The 22,240-nt window shown below is 43.5% G+C and overlaps 1 long non-coding RNA gene across 1 annotated transcript; it reads left to right on the top strand.

Annotated features, from left to right (window-relative positions):
* The first annotated feature begins 8,979 nt into the window (after positions 1-8,979).
* Positions 8,980-15,453, top strand: LOC140532411 (uncharacterized). The gene is made up of 3 exons (XR_011976504.1): positions 8,980-10,666; positions 11,733-11,938; positions 12,876-15,453. It is a non-coding gene; the product is annotated as an uncharacterized lncRNA (long non-coding RNA).
* Positions 15,454-22,240: the final 6,787 nt, after the last annotated feature.

The raw sequence follows: 22,240 nt of genomic DNA, 5'->3' as shown, positions 1-22,240 counted from the left end.
TTATCTGAGAAAGAAAATAATTTAATGAGAACTTCCAAGCACTTAAAATTTAAGAGAAATGACAGTATCTCTATAAATACACACATCCATCAAAAATCACTTCTGTAAATTCAAGTGAGAGATTTAATTGCCTGGGTCACAAAGAAGTAAGGCAATTTGCCCAGGATTATACAAGTAAGATGGGAGAGAGGAAAGACTTGAACCCAGATCTAGTCTGTCCCTAAAGCCGGTTCTCTACCTATTACCCCACACTGAATCTCTAACAGGTGGCAGAGAAGGGGCTGAGCTGTTTTGATAATAAAATTTCTCTTAAGGAGTTCCCTAACTTAAGAAATCACACATCTGTTTTTTTAATGAGTATTTGATTCTTAATAGTAACCCTAAGGAGATGGATAGACAAGCATTCCTGCAAAGAGAATGGAAATAGGTCACTTACTGATACCATTCCTGGGAGCAAAGAAGTCTGCTGTGTAGCCACAGGAACAGATGCAAAAAGAGGAAAGGCAGAACTGTGACCTACTGAGCTCCAGGAAGGGGATGAAAAGAGACAAAGAGTTTTCTCAGAAAACCTGTGCCTCTTTTAAGTCCTGCCTACAACTTCCAGTGTAGAAGGGCCATGTGCAATTAACCTGCCTCTTGCTAAAGTCCCAGTAGCCAGTACCTCAGTGTCCCCCAAGAGTTGGAGACAGCTTTAGAGGGGATCTGCATTCCTAGCTCTGAGCTAGATCTGAGGGCCAATGGAGACGATACTGTTTGAGAAGAGAGGAGTCAGTTCTAAACTAAAGAGGTCCAACTCTACTGAACACAGAAAGCTGCCCCCTTGATCCAGCTACAAGACTCATTACAGCTCCCCTTCCAGAGCTCCAGGGTTCTAGCAGTAGCAGCAGTGAAATGGGAGAAGGGTGATTTATAATGCCCCTCCTTGGTTCCAAACTGCTAGAAGAAAACTCGGTGACCATGGATAATGATCCTATAGCCACAATGACTAAGAAGGCAAATTTCTGATTACTTACCTATCCGGCTGCTCCCCATCCCTGGGGCTTTAAAAGTAGCTTGCCAGCTAATGCAATAAACTAATTAGAATGGCTATTATGCCTTAATGTGTAACAAAGAAAACATTTCAATGTTTGCAGTGCCCTTCAAAACATGCATAATATGAGAACTTCAGGCATCTTGGCAGATTCAATGGAGAGAGAGTGAAAGGACAAAGGGCCACCCCAAGCAGCAAGTCAGAAGATGGTAGAGTAATGAAAGCACTGACTCTGGAGCTGGAAGACCTGGGTTGTCCAAAGCTAGACTCCACTCCTTAAACCCTTTCGATTCGGGGTCACTAGTTCTCTGAGTCTGACTTCTTCCTCATTTGTAAAACGAATGGCTAAGGCTAGGTGAAAATAATAGCTAAGGTTGACTTCAAGCTTTCAAGTTTGCATAGTGATTGAATTTATTGTACTAATTTCACAGGTGAAGAAACCAAGGCCAACTCATACCTCAACTCATACCTGGAGCATTATTGACAAGTGGTCAGCTACTCCCTGCTTAAGAAGCTCCATGAAAAGGGGACTCATTGCCTCTCAAAGCAGCCCATTCACTTTCAAATAAATCTAAGCACTTGGAAGTTTTTCCTGAATGCCAAGCCTAAATTTGACTCTAAATTTTATTTCCATCCAGTGCTGCTACTTTTGCCCTCTCAGCCCAAAGAGAATGCATCTGCTTGTTCCTCCCCACTTGGTTTTCCCCTCTCCAGGGTAACCAGCCATGGATCCTTTGGCCAACACTCAAACATCACCATCCTGGTTACTCTCTGGGCATTCACTAGTATATCAATGTCCTTCTTAAAACCTGATGCTTAGAAATGAACACAGCACTTCAGATGAGGTCTGGTTCTCACCTCCCTATTCCTGCAGCCTGATGGCATGAGCACTTTTTACATGCTCCATCACACTGGTGACTCAGGTAGCCTTAAGTCCCCTAATACTTCAGATCTTGTCCGTAACTACTGCTGTCTCTCCAAGCTTCCCTCATCTTACGCTTGTGATGTTGACTTTTTGAGCCTATGGCAAACACTGTCTGGCCTCAGTCTCCCAGGGAAAAGATGACTACATCTCTCCATCAAGATTTTAGGATACCCTTGAGGGATTGAGGGTTAATCTTTAATTCTGTCGGCTCAAACCACCATTCCAGTGCAGCCCCCTCCCATTAACCACAAGAAACATTTCATTCAACCAATGAACACTAATTTTTATAAAGAATATTTAAAGATATAACAAAAACAGGAATATAAATGTTCCCCCCAAAACCTTGGGGACACGCTCTTCCCTATGTCACGTCAGTCTCTGGGTAAAGTAGGCTTACACTGTATGTAGCTGTTATATAGCCCTGCTCCTCATCAAGTCACAACTTCAGTTCCTGGTCAGGTATATCAGGACAACACCTCTCTCTTTACTCAGGGGATCAATTCTGAACTGGCTACAAAATTTGGCATGGGCTTAACTCCTGGATTCCTGGACTGAGGGGAGTCTGTTCTCCTGATCTTTTGAAACTCCAGTCTGCCCTAGGCTCCAGATTAATCTCCACTTAAGATGAAAAAACAAAGAGTCCAAGAATCAAGACCAGGATTCATCAGCCACATTCACCATCTCTTACAGCATGGCTTCTCAATGGACAGAGGCCAAGGCAAAGGACAAAGTGGCCAAAAGTCAATTAAAAATGTTTCTCCTCATCATTTGGTGAGTGGTGCCAGAATGCTTACATGGGCTCCAAAGCTTTCCCAAGACATTTCCATTTTTTGATCATAACGATTCTTCCAGAGGTAGGCTCCCCATCCTCTTCCCTGTGAGGAACTGCCCTATGGCCCCCAGTACATGCTCAGTGGCCAGTCAGCTGGTTCACACACTTGGACATTAACCAAACCTTGCTCCAACCACTGTTCTAACCTGTCAAGGTCCCTGTGGATCATGTGCTAACTCTTCTCAGCCTTGAGCCATTTGTAAATTTGACCAAATCTCGACTTTGATGAGAACCAGCAGCATGACGCCAGACATGTGTCTGTAGAACCTACCTGGGAGGGTTCTCGGGAGGCTCGAATGAGATTGCACAAGGAAAGCCCTTTGAAAACTTTGAGAAATGTTCCATAAGTGCCAGTTATTGAGATAGCTTCCTTATTCTCCTGCCTTCGGACTGAGTGCTTATATTATTCTATAGAATTTGTTTCATATGGCTTGTTGGAGTTGTGATAGTAAGGTTGAAGAATGTGACAGAAAGGGAAGATTCTTGAACACCTTTGAATGGCACTAGAGTGCCCTGAGTTACAGGAAGCAGAATGTTCCATGTTTAGCCAATCTTTGTAGGGTGAAATGGACTACCAGTTATTAAATGCCTTTTTGATAGATGTTGGGGATATAAAGACAAAATCAAGGTATGGTTTCTGTCTATGTCACTTAACCCTATTTAAAACTCAATTTCCTCATCTGTGAAATGAGCTGGAGAAGGAAATGACAAACCACTCCAATGTTTTCCAAGAAAATCCCCCAAGGGGTCACAGAGAGCTGGACATGACTGAAACAACTAAACACCAACAGAATTAAGGAGTTTATCTTTTACTAGAGAATGCAATGGAAAAGAGAGAGATAAACACAGGATGATTTGAGAAGCAAGTCCTAACATCTGGAGGAAATCAGGGAGAGCTTCCTACAGAAGGTGTCATTTGAGATGAGCCTTGAAGGAAGCCAACAGTCCAATACATAAGATGGTAATAAGAGCTGACATTTATAAAGAGCTTTAAGACTTGAAAAAAATGTTTTATCTACATTATCTCATTTCAGTGTCCCCTCCCAACAATAATAATCTGTAAAGGAAGTGCATAGCTCTGATTTTACATATAAGGAAACTGAGGCTGAGGGGGAAGTATTTACTCATTAAATGACAGCTAATAGGTAGTATTCCAGTCAGGCCTTTCTGACTCAAGTTCAGTCCCTGGCCTTGGGAGTACACTAACTTCTTCTGTAAGAGGCAGAAGGGAGGTGACACTGTATACCAGATGTAGAGGACAGACTAGACAAAGGCATGGAAGGGGGAAATGGATTGCTGTGAAGTAGAATGGGGAATGTATAAAAGGAAATGATAGGAAGGCAGGGGAGGACCAGATTGTCAGGGATTTTAAATACCAAGATGATGAGATGGCCTTCTTCCATATGGCCCATGGGGAGCCCTGGTAGGATTTCGAGGAGGCCAGTGACCGGTTAGTCCTATGCTTTATTTAGTAGGTTTATTTTGGCAGTCGTGTGGAAGATGAGTTGCCTCCCAGTCCCAGGAAGGCCTATCTTTGGGCTCCACCTGCTCTGAGAAGGCAGTCTAACCTGCCCCCGTATCTGCCAAGAGGGAGCTAAATAATGCCAAGCATGGAATTTTGCCATTTTCTTTGGATGAGAATCATTACAAAAAGAGAGGTGAAAACTGGGCAGTGCCATAGCTTCCATGTACCTCAAAACCAACCAACCACAGTATGGGAATGACTTCTGCAGTAGGTGCTCCTGTAATTATTCCAAGCTAATGATTAAAAACTGGTGCTGCCTATAGCAAAACTTTGAAGGAGCTTATAATAACTCTTCCCACTTGTTATTTCCAAAGGACTTTCAAATTACTAATTAGTTTAACCCCTCCCACATTCCTGGGACCCAAGCTAGTGCAATTGTTTTGAAGACCAAGAGAGGTAAAATTATAATTTGTTGAAGGCTCTATTGCAACATCATCTAAATTGACTTCCTAACCATTGCTAGTCTGTCTAGTCAAGGAGGCCAAGCTAATTTCATTAAAGCGTCAAATGAGAAGATTATATTGCCAGTTAGATGTCATGTGACAGATAGATGTAATACAAGGTTGAAAATAATGTGTCGAAACTGACATCTTTGAATGCATTTGCCATCATCTAAACAAAATGTTTACTACATTTTTTTAAAAAAATGAATATTTAGAAACTCCCACTAAAGATGAAGGGGTAGTTTATCTATCTGGGACCAACACTACCCACACCAGCCTGGCAGCGTTCCATTAGAAAACACTCACTCCATTCTCCTCTACAAAAGTTCCTTTTTTAAACAACTCCAAATTGACCTTCATTCAAAGGTTACACGCTGAAAGTCTTCCTTTCTTGTAGAAGCTTTTAGCTTCCTGCTTTCAATCCCAGTCTCTTACAGACAAAGAGGCCTTGAATTGCAAATAAATTCTTGCCCTATACAGATATTGACAGGCAATTTAGCTCAGCCTATAATCTGTGCTAGGTTTCCCCTCCCCAATCATTCTTATACCACTAACTAGAGATCACAGAGATTTCAGATAGAGTTGCATAAGAAATGTTTCTAAATCTCAAAGCAGCTTGCTGAAGTATTAAAAAAATTTTTTTCCCGGTCACAAAATCCCCAGAATGGGCTCATTGACTCTCAGCCTGGAAATGCACCTCAGAGGCCATAACTAGGTAAGAATATCCTGTGCACACTGCCTGACCAAGGGTACAAGGCCCACAGGGAGGGGGATTACATTTTCCCCTGAGCAGCCCCCTCCATTTTTATATGTTCTCCTAGCTAGAAAGTTGGCCTTTGTCTCAAACCTACCATTATAACTTCTACCCATGAGCAGCTCCTGGGTCTACTTCTCAGAGCAAGGTTAATTCCTCTCTCTGGGAAGGTCCATCCCCACTTGAAGAAATATGAGCAGATCTCTGCCCAAGGATTCCTCCCTTCTTAGACTAATTGTCCCCCATTTCTTTAGCTTAAGGATCCCTCAAATGGGCCAGTCCATCTCTCGTTTCCTTGCTTTAGCTAGGCCATCCTTCATGTCTGGGGGGCACTCACACCTCACCTCTGCTTCCCAGAATCCCTGGCTTCTCTGAAGTTCAGACCCAAAAGAAGGTGTTCTCTGCTTTCCCCTGTTGCCAGTACCCTTGCTCTAGAACTTGCTGGGCATTGACTTTCTATAACTGTTGTGGTTACTTCTACAGCCTTCAATCTTCATAGCATACAAGCTCCTGGAGAGCAGAGACTTTGACTTTTGACTTTGTGACCTAACCCCAGCTAGCACAGCGTTTGGCACATCAGAGTGACTTAATCCTGTAAATGCTTTCTGAATGTGGTATAAAGGAACCATGAACTAGCTTTCTGTGTGGACTTGGGCAAGGGCTTCCATTTTCTAGCTAGTTTCCTTCTACATAGAAAGGGGGGGGGTCAAGGACTGGAAAAACTCTCAGGTCCCTTCCAGCCCCAGATGGATGATTCAGTTTTCATGTCTGGCAGAATAAACCAGACTTCCTTCACTCAATAAGCGTTCACTAGGCATCAGGAACAGGAAAGCAGGAAAAGCTACCCTGCTCTCAGGGAGTTTAGGATAAACTGAGCCCTGATTCTGGCAGCAAATAGGCAGATACCTCTAATATGTGGTGACCTACATTATCCTTTTGGAAAGTGCTGATACACTACAGGGCATTAAACTAAAAAATAGTTTATCAAACATCCTTAGCTCACTGCAGAGTCCAAAAGCCTCTGCTAGGGTTTGGAGCAATCCGCCCTTCCCCCCCTCTCCCCAATAGTGTGCCTAAGGTTCTTGCCAGCATGTGCTGCCTTCACGGTGCATTATTTATATTACCTCCCTTCAGCCCCCTTAACAATATGGTGAATGTGGGTGGAGACCAAGAGCAGACCTAGACATGTCTTGGCTTATTAAAGCCCCTACACAGTGGATCTTTGCCTGTTTTGTGGCCCAGGCCTGGGATTTCATGGGTGGGAGGAACTGCTGGAGAAATCAGTCAATGAAAGCTCCTCAGTATTTGAGAGGTGCAGCGGGCAATGAGGGGCACAACCAGCCTTTGTGAGGGGCAGCTCTGGGACTCCAAGGCTGGCTCTCTACCACAAAGCCAAATGACCTCTCATTTTCCCACGGATGTCTCAGTCTCCCTTTCCTCAGCCAAGTTGTATAATGCTGCCATGACAAGCCTTCCTTGGGCATCAGTTATCAAAAGTCCATTTAATATAGCAACATGTTCAGTGGAGGGCATCACAGCCAATCACAGATGGAAGAACTTGTCAGTGTGGTGGACAACATCTGCCCAGCCTTTGATGACAAGCCCAGTCAAGCAAGAAATTGCTTTCTTTGGTGGAATTCACCCCCATGAAATTGCGAGAATCTCTTTGGAAATCAAGATATTGAATATCTACCGTTGGAAAAAGCATTTCATCTACAATTATTTCTCACTTATTAACAAGAATGTCATGAATTTGTTGCATTTTGCTGCTTTTTCAGTTACCTATTCCAGCCTTTATTTATTCCTAAAGGTTTCCTTTCCTGTGAATTGGTACCACTTAATTTCGTACCCAGCTTAGCCCAGGGGCAGCTTGGAAAAGGGGCCAACAGAGGTAGTTGTGAATTCTCAGAAAAACATTTGTTTGTTTACGGCGTTTATACTTGAAGGAAAAAAAAAAACTCAATAAAATTACAGAAGTAAACAAGATATCCTTTTACTTCTTAATTAGTAAACTTAAAGAATATTCTGCTTTTGACCAGAATTCTCACCTTGGGGATATTACCTTTAGCTAAATAAATAACAGGTATCTTACGTTTCCTCCTCTCTCCTGTGAAACTTGCTAACAGTGTCACACCTATCCAAATAGTTGAGTGTGTGAGTGTATGTGAGGGAAAAAACCCTCAGGAAGAAATAGAGCTGAGTGAGTTCATACATTTGGAATGTAAATTCTCAGGCAGCCTTGAGATCTGGGTTAAAACCTTAGGCCAAGCTAGAGTCAGAGGCAGACCCAGACCCAGGTGGTATGAAGCATTCTGGGTAATATCCTTCACAAACATAATTCCCAGGATTGAATGCCCATGCACTATCCACATTTCTTCATCCAGTGTAACCCCCATTTAGAGGTTTCTATATTAGCAATCTTGTACCTCTAAATTTCCTCGGGAATAAAACCTAAACTCCTCCATTCTGCATTTGAAGCCCTTTATAACTGATTCATTAATTAGTACACATTGTTTAAGTGTCCACTGTAGGGCAGACATTGTGCTGGGCAGTACGGTTCTTTCTCCTTCATTTTTGAAGAGGTCCAATGACAGCACAGAGTGATGCATTGCCTTGCCAGTGAATTGGATTTAAGTGAGACAGAGATGCAGAAACTCATCAGCTTTACTCTCTCTTCCAGACTCACTGAAGTCCAGTGGCAGGACACACGTCAAGACAGCTGGCAAAGGCAAGGTGGTGCACCTTGATGTCTTTGATGTCTGACCAAGGTCTAAGCACTCCGTAGTGACTGCTTCACAAAATCGCCTTCATGGCTGTTGGAACAAGTTGTTCTCATCTACCTAACCTGCCAGGAGAAGTCTTCACTTGCCTGGGGTAGAGACCCCCCACCTCGATGATGGGCTGGTGGCCTGTCACTTATGCTCAACCTGGTTTAGCCTGTATGCAGAGATGATTTACCAGGGTGTGGCCAGCATGCAGGCTATGGCTCCTTGGAGACACAGATGAGAGTTGGGTGACTGGTTGGCATCAAAGGTGGATGAGCACCACACCAGAGGCATGGTCCTCCTTGAATACTCATACACCCCACTGTGCTAGAGACACAAGACAAAAGCGAAACAAACAGCCCTTACCCTCAAGGACCTTACATCCTACTGGGGAAGAGAACACATACATACATCAGTATATACAAAATGCCTTCAAGAAGCTTATATTGAGGGAAGGATGGATTGAATTTTGTCTTTCTAGTCTCAGAATATAGCACAGTGGCTGACACATAGTAGGTGCTTAAAAATATATGATGTTGGGATAAATCTAGAACCCGCAGCAGCAGCCCAGGTAACAGTCAAGGAAGTGCATTTCCCAGTCTTTATCTTAAACTCCCAATAAGTCACATCCAGTGTAAAGTTGAGCAAAGAAAGTAAGCTAACCAAGAGAAGTGTGATGTGATGCCAAGTGAGGGCTGTTTAAGAAGGAACATGGAGGTTGATGTGGTGAAAAAAAGAAATGGGTAGGGTAAATACCCACAATCACAGAAATTGGAGGCAATAACTAATGGACTTTCAGAAGGAATTTCTGTTGTGAGGGAGAATCAGGCACAAACACTCACTGAGGTGTCTTGTTTAACCTTCTTTTGGGATAACCAAAGCCCAAGAGATTATATGACTGGCACAACGTAGCTTGATGTCAGGGCTAGAGTTGGAACCCAGGTATGTTGACCTGGAACTCAGGGCTCTTTCCATTATGACACACTGCATTTTAGAATTGGGTCAGAGAGACAGAAAGAGAAAGAGAAAAAGACAGAGACAGAGACAGAGACAGAGAAAGAAACACAGGAAAGACAGAGAAAGGGAAAGAGAGAGACACACACACAGAGACAGAGAGACAGAATCTTCATGAGTCTTCTCTGACAGTTGCCTGGTTGTTGGAAATTTGGAGAATCAAACATGACTGCCACATTTCTATAGTACAAACACTATTAGGAGCTATTTCACACTCCAGTGACTTCCTAAAGAAGAAAGAGCAAAATAGCCATTTATTCAACAAAGTCCGATGCTAAACACTAGGCATATATGATCTCGTGTGTGCCCATTTCTTTTCATGGGCATTAAATGTCTCTGAAACCAGAAGAATTTGAGCACTGGAGGGCATGGGGAGAAGAGAACAGGACACCCAAAGAATCAGCAGGAAGAAATGCTTTCGACAGATACTTATTTTGGTAGTTTTCATTGTGACTTAAACCTTTAAGTGATAAAAGGAATGCGTAAGTGCAGATAATTGCCGAGTTAAATTAAGGTGGAAACTGGATAATAATTGGGTTATTCAGTAATTATTTTGTCTCTAATGGATGCTATGTTGAGCATAGACTTTTTGTTGCTTTAAAATCCTGCATAGTTGTACCACCTTTCCCAGCATGCTTTTTGTCTCTGCGACTTTAGTTCTTACATAAGCAAAACAAAGAGCTTCTATGCCATCAGAGGCAATTGTGCATATCAGAAATATTTCAGAGGATTTTTGGTTAAAAAGAGCAGATATGATACAACTGAAAAAGATCTGACAAGAGAGAGAAATGATCAGAAAATTGTTGATACTTTTATACTAATGATGGAGACTACTCATGTCAGCTTTGTGTGAAGGCACTGATTAAACACCTTCCATGTGAAGGCTATGCTTATCCCCTCAGTTTCTGTAGCCTGTCCTCCAAAGTTACCACATATTTATTTTGTGTGTACCAATATACCTTTCTTTCTTGATGTCCCAACCCATCAACTGCACTTTTGGTTATTGAAGGTAGCCATGAACTTTTTCCTTCTTCAACTAAATGTCCTGTGTAGTTTCCACAGACACAGAATACCAAATCTCAACTGGATGCTCACCTGGAGGATTAGCTACAGCCCCACTCTACACTAACCCTTGGACTCATTATCCTCTTGTTCAGAGGCCATCCAATGGTCTTGCCATCTTCCCTGCATAAACCTACCCTTTCCATCTGCCATGACTTGAACTTGATTATGAGCCTCCCTTGCTATGGCGCTTCCTCCTTCGACGGGTGTGTCAGTTCCTTGACAAATATCTATTTTTATCTCCAGAATGTCGTCCACTTCTTGGCACAGAGTATGTGTGCTATCTCTTCCCATTAGAATGTAAGCTTCTTGAAAGGTAGGAACTGTTATTGCTTTTTCTTTCTATATTCAGACTCAGAATAATACCTAGCACAGAGCAGATGTTTGTTAATGCACTGATTGGTTAACTACTCAGGCATGGACTGCTTTGTATCACCTGAAATGCCTCACTCCTTTCCACCTTCCTGTTTTGTTTTGTTTTCCCCATTGTTTCCTATGCCCTTCCTCCTTTTCAGTTGGGATTCTTTCCCATCCTTTAAAGCCCAATTTATAGAATCACATATCAAGAGTTAAACTGGGGCCATCTTGTCCAGTACCCCCATATTTTATATATGAGAAAACCAAGGCATGAAGGAGTTAAGTGACGTTGTCCTGGGTCACATGGCTAGTAAGTTTCTAAAGGAGAATTTGGATTCAGATCTTTTGAACCACAGTTCCCTATACAACTAGCTTCCTTCCAAATGTCATTTCCTACAGAAAGTCTTCCTTGAACACTCACCCCGTCTCAGGAACAACTCTCCCCTCTGCCCACCTCCCAGGGTGCTTTATTTTACACCTCTCCAATATATTTGTGTTATATGGAGCACTGTGGTCATCTCTGAGGATTTCTTAACCCTCTCCCCGCCATGATCTGTGTGCCTCACAAGGGAAGGTACTTCATCCTTATCCAAACTTCCTTTGTCTTCAGGTCCCTCAGATAGCACTTTACACAGAGTAGGGACTTCACGTTTGCTGAACTATGTCCTTAAGTTGATATTAAGATGCTTTCAACAGCATATCAGTCAACATGTGCTTTGAGTTGATAAGGTATTACTACTGGTTCTAGGTCAACTGGACACTCTGGTCCAAAGGGCTACAGATACAGTCAGTTACCATGGAACAGATTTTCCAGTGATTGCAGGGAAACTGCACCTGAAAAACACAACTTACTTTTGAGAGCAAGCCATTTGGAACAAGAGAAATATCTAGGGGAAAAATTTAATTTAGGTCCATTTTTTTCTTTTAAAGAGTTTTACTGTAACTAAAATCCCCAGAGGTATGAAAGCATAAATATAAGGTATAAACATGATATCTCACCACTAACTTTTATTTGAATTTCCCAGAGGACTGGACACTGCTTCAACCAAATGAAAGTGCCAGCAAAAAAAATTCAAAGTCAGTGAGGTTGCGCCCAAACCAGCCATGACTTATGAAGATATTGATACCCTGCTCAGTTTCTTCTCAAATTTTTTCATTAATCCCGTGATTCCTGTCCTAAGACTAATGATTGCATAAGAGGCACAATGTTTATTGGAACCACTATTTGATGGTGAGTTTTTAAAAGTCACAGTATTAGACGAAAACAGTTCATTAGCTACTTACAATATGTAATGCACAGAAAAGGGCCATGTTAGCAAAAAATAATAATAACAAAAAGCATATTCCTAAAGCATGCCACCATCTCTGCCACAAAAACATATATAGCTCTTTTGTGGAAATCCTTCCAGAAGAAATTGCAGCCCTACATCGTTTTCCTCATCCCCCAATGATAGATGGAGTCCATAGCGAGATAATGACCATGGTGGTAGCTAGGACTTTGATGTTTGTAAAGCACTGTACAAATGTTATCTCGTTTAATCCTCACAACAACCCTGGGAGGGTTGACATTATGATTATCCCCATTTTACAGATGAAGAAACAGAGGCAGACATAAGTCAAGGGCCTTGCTCAAAGCCGCACAACCAGTTAGTGTCTTGGGCTGTGTTGGAACTCAGGTTTTCCTGACTTCAAGGCCAACGTTACATCTGCTGGGTCACCAGGATGGAACTGAAAGGAATGGAGGAGCATTTAGTATGGCCTGGAACTTAGTACCAGGTGGTGTTCTCTGCACTGGGGTTACTAAGAGGAAAGTGAGCTGGTCCTTGCTCCCTGTGAGCTCACATTCTGATGAAAAGAAACAACACAGGCTGGATTCAGAGAGAGTCCGCAGGGTGCTGGGACAAGATCAGTGGCATGGCCCAGGCTTTCTTGGATGGAAGAATGAACAGAAGCCATAGATGGTAGCTGTCTCCATCACAACATCACAAAACTTGGATGAGTAAAGGATTGGAGAACTAGGACCTCAAAGGCCATTGCATTAGGCTCCCTCACGTTACAGGTGAGGACACTGTGTCTCAGGGAGGTAGAGGGACTTGCCCAAGGTCAGACAGCTAGTATGCTCAGAGTTGAACTCTGAAAGGACTAGCCATTCTCCTCTTTTCTTCTAGACAGGAGTGCATCAAGAAATCTCAAATAGGAGAGGAAGTATCCAGTAAGAAATTCTGTGCCATCCTGACCAGTTGAACACCAATGGCTGCCGTCTTACATACAAATCTTCATTCAATTATTTAGAAAGAACGTTCTCAGTCCCAGCTGGATCCATGGCACCGTGCTAGGCACAGGGGCCACAAGGTCTGGGCCAATAAAACATCTTCATGGAGAATTCAGCACCAAGCCTAGACAAAGCCAAATGTCTGGCTGAGGTGGGGGACAGTGTGATGGACATTCTCTTTATCAACAGATGCTCTGTTCTAGAATGAAGCTCTGCTGGGCTGAGGAAATACTCTCCTTGGTTTTGTGGCCCACCCCTCTGTACAAAGCCCACCTTCGGGAATAACTGAGCCCCTTCATTCATTGCTCTGACACACCCACAAAAGCCAAAATGCTTCTCCTTCAAAGAGGAACATTTAGCTTTCTGTTACTAACCGAAAGAACACTTCCCCAGCAACAGGAAAAGCTGAAAAGGACATCTATTTTTAAAAACAAAACGTGAAATGCTCAGCATTTTGCTGGTTTGGTGACTCTGAAGGCACATAAATCACAGCTGTCAACACAGGGGGCCTGCCTCACCTCAGACCATTGGTTTGAAGACACCACAGCATGACTTCATTCCACTTTTTCATGAGGCTTTTTTTTGCCTGGCCCAAAGTCAGAGTCTTTTCTTGAGACTTTGCTACCTTGTTGGAAGCTCTGGATGTGGAGTACACTCTGAACTCAAGGAAGGGAGGGGGTGAGGAGGAGAAGAGAGTTCCTCTCCACTGTGGGACCAGTCATTCATTGCAGAACCAATCCCAAGTCAGAGGAAGAGCTTTTGATGACTATGATGAACTACGAGCATGATGGATATGGGGAAGTGACTCAAGGACAAACAGCTATGAACAGCTGGGTTTGCCTGATCCAGGGATTCTGAACCTTCTTTGGGTCATGGACCCCTTTGGCAGTCTGAGAAAGACAATGAACCTCAGCTTGGAATCCTGTTGCTGAGCGTATAAAATGAAATATATCAATTAATTGCAAAGGAAACCAATGATGAGTGAAAACAGAGATGTAATTTGTATTTATTCACTTATCTACCCATTGGTTCATTTATTTATTTATGAAGGAATGAATGTGTATTTATTGCCATCCCAGTTTCAGAACCCCTGAAATTGCTCAAGGTTAAGAGTCCACTATCTAATCCAACATCCTCATTTAAGAGATTAAGAAACTGAGGTTAAGAAAAGTTAAGACATCCATTCATGGTTAAGACACAATTACCAATCAGTCAAAAACCAGACAACTAGAAAAGGAATTAAAGCAATCTAAGACTAGATGCCAGGACTTTGGATGGCTGGTTCAATATGTTTCCCACTGGCTTCTCCATAGCCACATTCCTACTATCTTGCCCCTGTTACAGATGACTAACAATTCTCCAGCCCTGCCCCCAACATCATCAGCTGAGGCAGATGAATAGACCAAGTCAATTTTGCCGGTTGTTACACTCCCGTCTGCTCAGCTTGGGAAAATGGGGCTTCCAAGGCATTTTGTTTTATCTCAGGAGATGAGCCGGTCAGACATGGACAAAGCAAGGACAGCCTCTGATTTCAGACTTGTAGGGGAAAAAAGGAGGAAAGTATTGGAAGTAGCCACTCACTTCCATCTCTCCTAAGGAAGATCAGTAACGGGAGACAGCTTTTCAGTCCTGAAGCATCAGGCATTCTGATAGCTGCTAAGAACACCCCACACCAGGAGAAGGAGCCCAGCAGGCCCTGTTACTACTGGCTCGGCGTTGTGATCTTGCTCCTTCCTCCTGGGGAGAAGAAACTCCTCTAAAAAACAAATGCTGAGTTCCCAGCCTAGTTTCCTCAATAGTTCTTGCCCCTGGTGAAAACATCAAAAACGATTATTCACAGATATTCACAGCTGAGATCTGTGAGCTCACTGAGATGATTCTTGCCAACCAGGCAGACCACTGTCCCTTCCTGCCTGGCCATCCTGTGACTCTTGTCTGTGCCTTCCCATGTGCTCATTGCATGGGATCTACCCAACATGCTGGTTTTTAAAACAATAAATGACAACAAAGACTGTCTTGAGGTAGTGGACCAACAGGCTATAAATGTCATACTGCTTTTGTATGTAAAATCTGAAATTGAATTTGACCATGCAGGCATAACCAACAAAGCCTTCTCTCTCTTTCTTTCTTTTTTTTGCTCCTGCCCCTTCTAAATTGCAGGTAGCCCAAGGTCTTACTTAGTCCAAAGAGTCACCCTACATCTGGGTGATGTAAACCACTTGGTCCATGTGCTGGTCTTCAGCAGACTTGTTAAATGGGTTATGGGAATTGGCTTTTCCCACATATAGGAGTTAGCTTGTCTTCCCTGACTGTGCCACAGTTGACCCAGGACACTGTAGTATTCAGTCTGGACACAGGCCTTAGTGACTACATCTGTGTCAGTTCTCTGGTGGTCACTAGGTCTCATTGGCAAGCCTGTCTCACGCTGTCAGAGTTTGCTTTGATAAGAAACTAGAGGTGATGGAATGGTCCAGGGAAGGAGCAATAACCAAAGCCCTCCTTTGGGGACATCCAGTTTTGTTCAGACATTAAAGCCATATATGACAAGCATCTCTTTGAGTACCTGGTTTCCTTCCAAGCTAAACTCTAGCACCCCCTTCTAGATATAGCCTTTCTTAATTGCCCCAGATGTTCATGCCCTTTGTCCCCCAAGCAACTTGTGTTTACTCTGGATAGAATAAGAGCTGGAATTTATATATTACTGGAAAGTTCATGAACCACTTTTACCTAAGATCTCTCTGGTCTTCACAATAACTCTCTGAAATAGGTGTTATTATTCTCATTTTACAGATTGGAAACCTGAGTCTGACTTGCTCAGGATCACCATGCCAAGTAAAGGTCTGAGGCAGAGCTCAAACTCAGATCTTTCTAACTTCAAGTCGAACACTGTACACGTTGCACCGTTTAGCTGCCTCTGTATATTCCTCAGATACTTACTAATACATACATACATGTCATTTCCCCATTAGAAGGTGGACTCTTTCATCACAGGGGCTGTTGTTGTTTTTTTGTATGTAGGTAGCATGTAACACAGTGCCTGGCACACAGTAAGGCTTAATCAATGATTCTTGATTGATCTTATGGGTTCTGTTTCTCTGTTCATCTAGTGACATCCATCAAGAAGGAGCACCATGACAGCTGGTCATGCTCTTCTCTCTTTTCCACCCCCTTCATCCCACTCTAGCACATGAGCAGTAGTCCTAGGATGAGGTCCTTTCCCTAGGAACTTGCCTTCCCTTCCCTCCCACATTCTGGAGACAAGGAAATGCACTCTGGTTTTTCCCCTTATGTTTGCCTCTTTCTTTTCCATTTTTCTGGAGGTCTTTTTCAATGTCTCTGACATAAGGTCCTACCCCCTCTGCACTCTCAAATGACTTTGTGTTGACTCCTTCTATGGATGGAGTTCCATTGGTTATCCCATCCATTTCATTCCTTCAATAAGCATTTATTAAGCACCTACTACATGCTAGGCAGGTGCTAAGAGATTCTAAAAGCTTTTACCTTTCTGGCAAAGAACTGGAAATTGAGGGGATGCCCATCAATTTGAAAATGACCAAACAACTTGTAGCATATGATTGTGATGGAATATTATTGTACTATAATAAATGACAAAGGAAATGATTTCAGGAAAACCTGGGAAGACTCATCTGAACTAATGCAAAGTGAAGTGACCAGAACCAGGAAAACACAGCACACAGTAACAGCAATACTGTATGATGATGGTCTGTGACAGACTTAGCTGTTCCAATCAATACAATGATCCAAGACAATTTCAAAGACCGCAAGATGAAAAATCCTGTCTACCACCAGACAGAGAACTGATGAATTAATTCTGAATGCAGATTGATTGAAGCAGATTTTTTTTCACTTTCTTGATTTTTTTCTCAGCATAGCTAATATGGTAATATGTTTTACATGACCTCATATGTATAATAGGTGTTGCATATTTTACCTACTCAGTGGGTGGGGGCAAGGGGTGGAAGGAGTAAGACAATATGGAACTGAAAATAAGAATAAAAAATAAAAACACATAAAAAAAGAAAAGTAATTTCCTTTCTCAGGTAACAAGACTTTTTGACTGAATGGATCAGAAGAACCCAGTGTGGATAAGGGCCTTCACACCTCCTTAACCAAACAGAGCCACTAGGGGAGACACTGTTCATGCCCTGAGAAATCTGTATAAAAAGGAGATGCTTTCTCAGAATCTGCTAGGAATTCTAAGGGTTGGAGGTGGAAAAGAAAGAGTGGGTTCTACCTGGCTAAGACAAGAACCAGCAGCTCTGAGGCAACCAGAGAAAGGAGAAAGAGACAAGGCAAAGATAGGAGAAAGGTGGAGGGAAGGAGGAAACGCTCTATAGGTATACCAAAGCAGTAGACCTAGGCTGATGCCATCAGATGTACCCACCTACTCATACGCAGGGGGAAAATCCAAGAGAAAGTCTTCTCTTTCTCCAACTTCCCCTTCCAGTGCCTGTCTAGCCACAGAAACTATGATATAATCTGTGATTTCAGTCTCCTAATGTTTCCAGTAACCTCAGTTTTTGACTCAGCTACAAAGAAGCCAGGAATTACCTAGAGAAGATATGAGAGAACAGTTAGGTAGAGCTCAGCTTCTGACTAAATGTTGGAATTTCTCCTAACTGGGAGCTTGAAGCAATTATGGTTGAACTCATAAACTTTTCTCTACAATAAACTCCCCAAAGTGACAAAGGAGGGACCCACATGTATCTCAGGGATACATGTGGTCTACAGACTTAAACTTAGAGAGTTGCAAGGAAGACCCTTCATGCTTCAAGAGATTCAGAGGATGTTAGATTTCCCATCTTCTCATGGGTGGCTTCAAAGTATCCTCCAGGAGATTCCTCCATCAGCGGATGATGATGTCTCCACAGAGAGCAAAGGACAGACTGGATATACATTGGTGGCTTCACAAGGACCCCAGGAAAGAATCTACTCTTGTTTAAGGGGGCCTTCTTGAGATTTTCACAAAGGACTTCTGGCTACCTCAAGGTGTGACTTACTGCTTTGCCATCTGCACCTTAAGGTTTGAGGCCACTTTCCCCCTGGGCTCTGTGTACACTGGGAGAGTGCATCACAAACTTTTGGGTAGATATTTTATACCAACCATTCTGTGTCTGTGTGTCTGTCCTTCATTGCTAAAGAAGACCATGCCATCAGAGAAATAATGACATGACTTGTACTTGACTTTGTTTTGAGTGAGGGAGGGCTGTGCAGGTCACTAGTTTCACTTTTCCTCCATTCTGTATTATGTTAGTGAATACTCCTTGCTAAAAGCTACTCAAGGCTGGCTAACCAAACTAATGACAGTGCCTTCATCCCTTAGCCCATCTCCAGCTGCTCCAGGCTGCTCAAGCAACATGAGGGGAAGAAATAGTCTTGTTCTAAGGTCCAAGACTCATCTGTCAGATTGGGAATTGGGGAAAGGAGACTCAGAGCTTTCATGGGCTGCATTTATGTTTAATTATGTTTGCATGACAGGTCCCTCTAAAAGAATTCAAGCTTGACACCAGGGAAGGGACTCTCCTAATTGAGTTTCTGTATTTCCATCCCCCAGTACAGTGTCTGGCACATGGTAGGCCTGAGTAAATGCTTTTAACTGAATTGATTTGGGGGCCAGTTTGTCACTGAAACTATTTCCTGAATCTCCTTAAGCTCCTTTGAATCTCTTCCCATGTTTTACTTGGCCTCAGGAGAATGGGGATCTTTGCCTATAGTACTGAGGGGTGTGGCATACCCGCTCCCAGAGTGCCTAGCACCATGCCTTGAGCAGACCAGGGCTCGCTAGATGTTTGCCAATCTCATTCTATGACTAGCCTAGTGATAACCTCAATGTCAGAAGCACGGCGGTGTTCCTTCTTGGGCTCTTCCCATTTCTGATCACTCTCCCTTGGGTCTCCATTTGGGATCAATGAAAATCCTGAATAGGGAACAATCCAGAAATTAAAGGCTTGAGATGGACGCCTAGATGACAAAGCTTTAAGTCACTAGCCTGGCCTGTTAAATATTTATGCACCTCCTTCTCTGTTTTCTTTGTTTCTAGGTTGGAACAGTATCTTTTTCCAGGCTCCTGGTTGTCTCCAATATCTCTTGATTTTTTTTTTTCCCTTACTGTTCCAATACTATTTCTGAAACGTCTCTCCTGAGCATTACCTGGAAATCATCCACTTAGCCCTGCCATCTTTGACAACTTCTCCTTTGACTATAATGAAACCTCCACAAGTATCCCAGAGAGGGGCTGAGATAACACACCGAAATGGGAGTCAGAAGCAGGCCCTGGGTTTGAATCCTGCATCTCTTGGGGAATGTGACTTTGGAAAAGTCATTTACCCTCTCTGGGCCTAAGCTTCCTTTTCTGTACAATGAGGCGGTAGGGCTGGGTGACCTGGAAGATACCACCTCCCTCCTTTTACAGGCTGGGACTGAGGGAGACAGTGGCCCTTAGCATTTATGCCAGCACACAGTAGGCTCTTCATAAATGCTAACTGACTGACTTGACCAAAGTGACAAGGGGAGCCAGCCCCTGAGACAGCACTTGAACCCAGGTCCTTTCACTCCATAGGCAGAGTGCTTTCTACTCTGCCACATAGATGTGTGTATGTAGTGCCACACTTGATGTTCTCCTCACCTTAGGGAGAATCATCCCGCAGTCTTACCATGGCGTCTGACACAGATTTACCTGGACTTGCTCTAAGCCCCATAAAAGCAACAAGAGTCATGTAAAAAGATATCTTTACACAGAGCTGAAGGTTCACAAGGCATAAATATTCCATAATGTGTATGTAATGAGCCTATTAGATTATGCTCCTTTTTAACAAGAGGACAGACCAAGACCCAGAGAGCTTAAATAGGTTGCCTGAGGTAAGGAGCAGAGCTGGGAGCTCACCTCAGGCCTCATGGCTCCAAACCCAAGGCCCTTTACGGTTTGATAACATCCTGTTTAATTTGGGTGCTTCCAAGGACATCTGACCAGTTCTGTTCCTTTGGGCACAAAGAGTACACACGGACATTTAGTGCAGCCCTGAGGACGCTGCCTATATAACAATGCACCAAGAAAAATGACCGAGAAAGACAAAGACAGAGAGAGAGAGAGAGAGAGACGGGAGGGGAGATAGACAGAGACAGAGAAGAGAGAGAAATAAAAAAGGGAGAGAGATGAGATAGGGGAGAAAAGAGAGAGCAGAGAGACAAAGACAGAGACAGACAGACAGACAGATAGATGAGATAGAGGAGAAAGACTGGAGAGAGGAGACAGAGACAGACAGAGAGAGAAGAAGAAGAAGATGAAGAAGAAAGAGGAGGAGGAGGAGGATGAGAGGACAGACCTCAGGTGGGCTCCTTCCTCCCCCACCCCCCATAGATCTAGGGCTGGGCGAAGCCTCAGAGGCAACCACACCCATTTTATAGAAGAAGAAATTCTCAGAGTTGGGTGTGGCTTGACCTCATGACTCAGGTCATCCTATGGTTGGCTATTTTACAGTAAACCTCCTTATTTGTCTACTGGCTGTCTCCGGTACACCCCCCTCATTTTCAGATTAGGGAACTGAGGTCCAGCCACATGCCCAGAGTCACAGAGACAGCAGGCAGCTGCAGTATTTGAACCCAGAGCCTGTGATTCCAGGGTCATTGGTCTTTCTGTTAGGTCACTCACTGCTTCCCTTTGCCCCATCTACACTGATCTCTGGGAAGCTTTCTTTGCTTTTTTCCTGTTCCCTGGAGGACTTTGAATTGCAGAAGTTATCAGACCAGTGAGTGGTGGATGAGTCAAATGTTATTACAGGAATGTTAGGGTAATGCTTTTTGTAAACCTTTAAGCATGGTATGTTAATGTTAGGAGTTTTACTACTTCATGGGACCAGATTATTGTCCACAGTTATGTACTAATGAGATAAAGAGAAAGGTGAGAAGAGAGGAGAGGGGAGAGAGAGAGACAGAGAGACAGAGAGAAAGAGACAGACAGAGGGAGAGAGAGAGAGACAGAGAGAGGGAGAGAGAGAGACAGACAGAGGGAGAGACAGAGAGAGAGACAGAGAGAGGGAGAGAGAGAGAGAGACAGACAGAGGGAGGGACAGAGACAGAGACAGAGAAAGACAGAGACAGAGAGAGACACAGAGAGAGAGAGAAAGACAGAGACAGAGAGAGACAGAGAGAGACAGGGAGAGACAGAGAGACACAGAGAGAGAGACAGAGAGAGAGACAGAGAGAGGGAGAGACAGAGAGACAGACAGAGAGAGAGACAGAGAGAGACAGAGACAGAGAGAGGGAGAGAGACAGGGAGAGACAGAGAGACAGGGAGAGACAGACAGAGGGAGAGAGAGAGACACACAGAGAGAGAGAAAGACAGAGACAGAGACAGAGAGAGAGACAGAGAGAGAGAGACAAAGACAGAGACAGAGAGAGACACACACAGAGAGAGAGAAAGACAGAGACAGAGACAGAGACAGAGAGAGACAGAGAGACACAGAGAGAGAGAGAAAGACAGAGACAGAGAGAGAGACAGAGAGACAGGGAGAGACAGAGAGACACAGAGAGAGAGACAGAGAAAGACAGAGACAGAGAGAGAGACAGAGAGACAGGGAGAGACAGAGAGACACAGAGAGAGAGACAGAGAAAGACAGAGACAGAGAGAGAGACAGAGAGAGACAGAGAGAGAGAGAGACAGAGAGAGGGAGAGAGACAGGGAGAGACAGAGAGACAGGGAGAGACAGAGAGAGACAGAGAGAGAGAGAGACAGAGAGACAGAGAGAGAGAGAGAGACAGAGACAGAGACACAGAGACAGAGACAGAGACACAGAGACAGAGACAGAGAGAGAGACAGAGAGACAGAGAGAGAGAGATGGGATAAGTTGTCTATGTTCACCATCACCTGGGTACCACACATTCTTCCTCTTTGCATTCCAGCTAGATGGTGCAGTGGATAGAGCAGAGCTAGGAATACCTGAGTTCATATCCCACTTCGACACTTCATCTCTAGGTGACCCCCACACAAACCACTTAATGGTTTTGTTCAGCCTCAGTTTCCTCATCTTTAAAATGGGAAGCGTAATAACCCCCACCTTAAGGGTTATTGGGGGGATAAAATATCACCTGAAGTATTTTGCGAAACTTCAAGTGTTTAACGCCAGTTGTTGCTGTTGGACTTACTTTCCTAGTCTTTATTTATTTATTTTAGGCCCCCTGGAAATCGCTGAGGTCATCCGAGCGTATCAACATTCTCTGCCTTAGGAAGATCTATTTTGGGAC

Source organism: Notamacropus eugenii, chromosome 3 (assembly GCF_028372415.1).
Source record: "Notamacropus eugenii isolate mMacEug1 chromosome 3, mMacEug1.pri_v2, whole genome shotgun sequence".
Taxonomy (NCBI): domain Eukaryota; kingdom Metazoa; phylum Chordata; class Mammalia; order Diprotodontia; family Macropodidae; genus Notamacropus; species Notamacropus eugenii.
This window is presented reverse-complemented; position numbering and strand designations above follow the sequence as displayed.